We start from the raw sequence: 7,303 nt of genomic DNA, 5'->3' as shown, positions 1-7,303 counted from the left end.
TTATTGCCCTGGAGATGGGGTGTTTGGGAGTCAATTGGGCTTAGTTAAGGTCATGAGGATGGAGCCCCCATTAATGGGATTAGTGCCCTTAAAGAGTGCTAAGGGGATTATTTCCTCTCTCTGCTTTCCACCTTGTGAGGATATAATGAGAAGTCTGCAGCCTGGAAGAGGCCCTCCCTGGCACCAACCATGCTGGCACCTTGTTCATGGACTTCTAGCCTCCAGAAGTATGAGAAATAAACTTCTGTTGTTTATAAGCCACCCAGTTTATGGGTTCTAAATGTTTTAGCTTTAGTTTTGTTTTTAATATGAGAGGTATTAAAGAATGTTTGCAAGCTGCTGGGGAGAGTATAGACTGTATGTCTAGCATAAGTTGTGGATGTAGGATGAAAAGTGGATGACTTTAAAAGTAAAGTCCAAAAGGAGGCAAGCATATTCCATTTTTAAGTTGGGTTGGTCATAGAAACACAAACGGAGTTCTCATTGTTACTGGAGGGAGGATGAAGTACTGGTGTCCAGATGCATGTGGTTTTGTAGACATAGTAGTAAAAGCATATGGAAGATCTTGTCTTACAGATTTTATTTCACAATTATACAATAAGAGAGGGAAAAGTATGAAATACTGTTTTCAGAGAACTTGGAAGTAAACTGTCTATGGATATATAGTCCAATAATGAAGCATAGCTGAGAACTCACTTGAGATTTTCATCATTATTTTAAAGTTAAGCCATTTAGCAATGTTGACTGTTCTTACCAGACAAATTCAGTTTCAGAGTTCAGGCATTGAGTAGGCAGAAAATAGGGTTTTGCTATTTTTGGAATGTTTAAATGCAATAAAAATTAAAGTGGAAAGAAAGGACAAACAGATTTTGACTGGCTATACGAGAACAATTACAGTGATGTATACTAGACTGTGAGATGAGGAAGGAGATAAGTGCTGTGAGGTGAGTGATGGATGGTGAAAAGGCAGGAAGGTCAAATGTTTATAGTTCTGTTCTGTTTTAAAGATTAAATATAATTCTACTCTCCAGCTTCTAAGGATATTAGTGGAACTCTCACTTGACTTACTGCCTCACAGTTCGCTGATCCTGCTGGCTTTCTGGTCAGTATGATGTTGGTGACAATGTCAGGGAGTCACCTCTGAGTGTTATTTTGCACAAATCTTACAAATTGCAGTTTCCCTATGGTTATTTTGTCACTCTCAAAACTTCCTCAAATACCAAACAAATACTGTTGAACAGACACATTGCTGACTATTAATTAATTAATTTAGTCCTCTCAATCCATTCTGCTCTGTTAAACTCGGATATTTTTTTCTTGCTTACATCTCCCTATATATCTTCTCTCTATTCTCCTTGTTACCATATCATCTGTTCTACCCCCTGAAAGAAATACCCCATCCTTTGATTTTTCATTTTTCTTCCAGCTTTCTGTCATTCAACCTACAAACTTTACTATATCTAAATATATTATTTTCTCCAGTTTTCTGGAACAAGATGTCCTTCCTTCCGTCTGAGGGAAATTTCATTTCTCATTTCTCTAGGAACTTCTTCCATCAGCTACCTCATCTTCTCTCTTATAGTGCCCCTCACTCCATGAACTTTACTTTTGCATCAATAAACAGGGTCAAGTCTTTCTCATTCACCTCTGTCAAAATCCCTTTACTCTTTCCTTCCCATTTTTAACATCTTCAAGTTTCATAAAATATTAATTTCTATACTATAACTTTAGTCACCCTTCCTCCACCCCTCCCCCTACTTATTTAGACATCAGCCTAGTACAAGTCTTTTACCTCCATCATTTACTAACACTAATCAATCCAATGAATTTCCTTCCAACTGAAAAACCTAATGGGTAATTTTTCATCTCATGTTACTGAAATATTTTGATACAGCTAATACTGTTCATGTCTACTTTAAATGAAATTATCCTTTTATTCTTTAATCTTCATTCAACAGGTTCTTCTTTTAACTTTCTGACATCTATTCTCATCATCCTTTGTGGAGATCAAGTCTCCTCTTTCTTTGGAGCTTTATGGTCCTCCATGTTTGATCCTGACACACTGCTTTTCTCTCTCCACACTCATCCTGGCAAACATTTCCACTGAACTTATTTTAACTCCCAAAGACTTTCAAATATATCTCTAGGCATGACCTTCTCCTTGCTCCTGAGACAAAAAGATCTTTGAACAGATCAATCTGAAGGCCTCAGAATCCATAACTTTCTTAATGTGTTAGTTACGATCTATTACATATCTCTGTTAGTAATATAATTATTCAATAGCATAAACCAGAAGTATTAAGGGTATTCACGAGATCGTGTATCCTTTCTCCAAGTACCAAACATCAAACGTATTCTGACAGAAATGTTTTCTGAATATTTAACGTTTAATTTTTTTACTCTATTCCTATTTTTCTATTTATATTTCCACTGTTCTTGTTCGTATCTTATCAAATCCCTTCCAGAACATTTCAATTGCTATTTTACTATACTATAAGAAGTTCAACAAGTTTCCATAACTAGAGCAAAGCCAAACTCTTTAACAGGTAAGTCAGTGGTTCTATAACTCGGCCCCTATTTTTCTCTCTGTGCACATTTCTATTATTTCTACTCCAACGATACTGAACTATATGCTGTTCCCTCACACACTACTTTCCATCCAGTATATCTTTAGTCATGTCTCCTAGTTCTTGGAAGGGTCTCCTGGAACTTCTTTTACTTGGCCTACCTCCATTCTTATTACTCAGTTTGAGTAAACTCTTCTCCTGGAAGCCTTTCCTGAAAACCCAGGTATGGCAAATGCTCTACCAACCTCACATAGAAATTTCCACTGATGTACATCCCTCATCTTCTTGTAGTTATCATACTTTTCTAGCAAAACCATGTTATTTCTATTTTCATTGTTGATATATAGCATAGTACCTGACACTTTGTACCGTAATATCTTATGAAAAACTCCGAACGAAATTTTTGGCCAACCTTATGTTATATGAATTAAAAATCATGTTAAGTCAGCTATATATGACTAATCTTCTAGGACATTTCTGTCAATGGAGCTGTACCCTGTCAGCAGGCAATTACATTATTTCTAATTATGATAATAGCTAATGTTTCCTGAATATCTACTATGTGACAGACTCTTCTAAGTTTTTCACTTGAATTGTCCCTGAAAAGTATTATTATTATTATCTCTACTGTCTTAGCTGAGAAAATTAGGGCATGAAGAGTCTGAGAGATAGACAACTATGGTCAAAATGTTAGTAAGTGATGGAGATTGATTTCAAAACCTGAGAGTCTGATTCAATACAGTGTTTTGAACCTCTAGCCTATTCTGACATGGTGGGTTTTCACCTTCATCTTTCTGGAGAGAGAGTAAAAGAACATACATTACTTTGATATGCTTATTTAGAGGTCAAAGTCAGGTGAATGATAGGTCTAGATCTATCCATACATTTCTATATGTCAATGTTGATATTGAAAAATAGAGCTGTATCTCTACGTATAGAGTAATGGTGATCTTTAACCTGAATTTGAATACATAGTATCAAGTAATGAGTGTCCAAGAACAAGCATTATGGGTTCAAATGGTTATTCAGCGGTGGCATTCCAGCAGACTCGGCATTCAAATGATGTTCTTACATCTCTTTGTTGTTAATACAATGTGTTATCTGGCATAAGCTGTTATAAGTTATGCATGAGGAGAAGCCAGGCAGAACAATAGGATTCAAGAATGAAAGGTTCAGTGACAAAGAGGAGGATGGGAAAGCAGGTCCAGGGGAATTTAAAAGGAGCTCTGAAAAGGCTCAGGCATGGGAGACCAGGCTTGCATTATATATTGGCACATATGGGAATTCTCACTGCAATACCCCATATCTGGTATAATACTTTCATTATGAGAGTTATTATGTTTTTAAATCATTTTTTTACAGGGATTCCTTTTGAGCTTCTAGGAACTCAGTTTCCTTTAGCGGAAAAAAATTACGTCCCCCTCTTTCAACAGACATTTTCTGCTACCTGATATACAAACTACTTCAAATTCCTAGGAGCCAAAAGGCAAGATATAGAGGTCAAAGTATTCACATTCAGTTTAGCGTTTAAATTTTTTTTTAAATTTTCAGACTCTAATATGTGTCAAGTAAACCTTATGTTCATTCAAAGAGCACATTAGTGCAGTCACAAATCCTAATAATGTCTGTGTATTTCCTAAGCAGAAGCCTGAAAGATTACCTGCTGATAGAAAGTCATAGAGCTCTAAAAACAGGGAGATGCTATGGGGAGAGTTGAAAGGCCATTGCCACCCCACACGTCAGGCTTCCAGCTAAAGATCCCTAGTGTAGTAGATTGGGGAAGTAATATTGGCACTTCCCAGAGATTTTTGAAACTTAGAATTTAGGAGAAATCTCCTCTAGTTCATTCAGGCTGGCTCTGGGAAATGTGAATCCCATAAGGTTTGAATACTCATTTTCTTTGTTTAAAAAATGTGTACAGACTATCAAATTGTTCCTTGATTCAAAGTTTCTTTACTGAAAATAGTGTATCACTCTATGTGAGACTTTTTTTTTTTTTTTTTTTTTGCTTCTAAGGACCGTGCTTTAACTTTTTAGTTCTTTTGGATAGTGTGGAAACAATAAGTAGCCAGCAATGACCATTTTCAGCCATTGTCAAATTCTAGTCTGTCACTCATCTATGGTAGGGATAAGACAGAACGTCTTATAATTATAAATGTCTGTTTAATTTCATTGCTATGTTGCTTAGCATAACATCCTGTGCATTTTTTAAGTAGTGTATATCATGTGACAGATGTCTTAACAAAACATCCCTCAAGTAGTTATATGCTGCAACTTTTCTTGCTTCGTGAACACCTGCTGTCATACTTTGTAATTTCTGGAGACTTTATCATGAGCACTCCCCCTACTCAGTCGCCTTTTACAACAAATAATGATGCTAATAAAGATAACAATGGTTAGAAAGAGGCACCAAATAACCAAGTAAGTGCTTTGTTATGTAAGTACAGGATTTCCATCAGTCTGAAGTGTATATTATACTATTACTAACATGAGCATACAGAACCTGACAGAGGTTAAGTCTCTTGAGAAAATCACAAATCTAGTTAGGCACAGAGTCAAAATCTGAACTCAAATTGTTTGACTACAAAGCTCAACCTTTAACTCCTATGAAACTGTACCTATGAATTCAAACTCCTTCCCATGACCTGTAAATGCACCTGCTTCACTTGACCCCATTACGTTTATCTCATTTTCTTTCACCACTGCTCTAATGATGTAAATGTAACATGCACTCACACTTTTGAATTGAAAACTTCATCATTGTCTATACTCTGGATCACCTACTTCCTTCTTCTCTTTACCTTTCTCTTAAATTTTATATCTTCCAGGAATCTTTAAATGTTCCAGGTTTTCATGATTCTCAAAATCCCAGAACACTTAGCTTATGGTTGCGTAGCAAAAGATTTAAAGAGATGACAAAAAAGAATCATTTTAATTTGCCAGTCAGGCTCAGGGACTGAGCTAATCAGAAGGAAGGGTTTAGGAAGACAGGCTTCCAGCAGAGGGCATGCTACCCCAGCCCATGCTCCTTCCTCAGTGCTTGCTCGGCTGCCCTCCACTGGGAAACAAAAGCCAAGAGGAGCAGTGTTCTTCCTGTCAATCCCCCAGTGCTAAAAGAAGAAGGAAACCAAAAGGATCTACAGAAACAACCTTGGACTGCAGTGAGATACTGTCAGGCCTGAGTTATTTAACTGGTTAAGATCATTTTGGTCAAGGTTTTCTGTAGGCTCTAGGGTACAAAAGAAATGAAAATGCAGCCCTGGGACTTCAGCACAGGTGCCAACACATAAAGACAGCGATACTGGATCAAGAGCATTCGTGAGAACAATAGCCCAGGAGCAGCATCAAGCTTGGCAGTCACAGTGTCTTTGCAGTGCAGCATTTGTCCTTGGAGGTGGCAGCATCAGGGCAGGAGGCATCCGAACGCCATCCTGAAGCTGCTGCCCTCCACCTAAACTCCGGGAACCAAGACCCTGGGGATGCCCAGGATTCTGAATTTACCACTCTCATCCCCAGGCTTTTGGAGGTGGAGTTTGGACTAGACTAGGTCTAGCTGATACTATGCTATAATAGAAAAGATCTATTGCTATTTTCTACCTCAACTTCACCTTCAGGCTGACGGAGCCTGACAGAAAACAGAACAAGGCGTGTTACTGCTGCTGATGAGGTTTATACACATTTTGAATATATTTATGCATCCAATTACATAACTTTTGTAAATATTGTGGGAATCATAACCATATTTAATTTATTTACTCTATAATCATTTGTTGAAGTCCTACTATGGAGGCACTAGGCACACCATGGTTATGTTTCCTGTCTTTATTGAGCTTAAAGTCTGGAGAAGAATCAGAGAGTAAGTACATAAACAAACAGGACAATGTAGAATCACAAACTGTGATAAGATGAAGGAAATAACTGACTAGGAGAAGGGGGATCGGTGATGAGGGGGGAGGTAAGGAGGTACCTGAATAAGGAGATAAGGGATGTGATTTTTAGGCTGAGAATGGTGGTTACCTGGGTAACGCCTTCTAGGAGGAAGGATTTGGTTAAGAGAAGGGGCTGGGGCAGGAAATGGCTCAGTGTTTGAGGAGAGTAAGGATGCTGGGGACTTCCCTGGTGGCACAGTTGTTAGGCATCTGCCTACCAATGCAGGGGACACAGGTTCAAGCCCACACATTGTGGAGCAACTAAGCCCATGATCCATAACTACTGAGCCTGTGAGCTAGAGCCCATGAGTCACAACCTCTGAGCCCACATGCCACAACTACTGAATCCCATGCACCTAGAGACCGTGCACTGCAACAAAGAGTAGCTCCCACTCGCTGCAACTAGAGAAAGCCCGCACACAGCAATGAAGACCCAACACAGCCAAAAATAAATAAATAAACACACACACACACACACACACACACACACACACACACACACACACACGGATGCTGGTGGGGCTGCAGCGAGCTAGGTGGGAGGAGAGCCCAATGAGATGAGGATGCAAGGCAGGTGGGGGCTGAGCTAGTGCAGGGCCTGGCAAGCCAGGATGAGGATGCTAGATTCAGCTGGGACAGCGGCTGAGAGCACACACTGACACCAGCCACTGTGAGAAGAGTCTGGCTTCCTGCACTGAGTAGCTGTGTGACTTTGGGGAAGTTTCTTAACTTTTCTCTACTTCAGATTTTTTACCTGTAAATATAGGAATAGTAATAGCCACTACTTCATAGGTTGACTTAAGGAAT

The sequence above is a fragment of the Delphinapterus leucas genome, chromosome 12 (assembly GCF_059928025.1).
Source record: "Delphinapterus leucas isolate spDelLeu-1000000601 "Yukka" chromosome 12, BTC_Dleu_Yukka2, whole genome shotgun sequence".
NCBI lineage: Eukaryota > Metazoa > Chordata > Mammalia > Artiodactyla > Monodontidae > Delphinapterus > Delphinapterus leucas.
Note: the sequence above shows the minus strand (reverse complement) of the source record.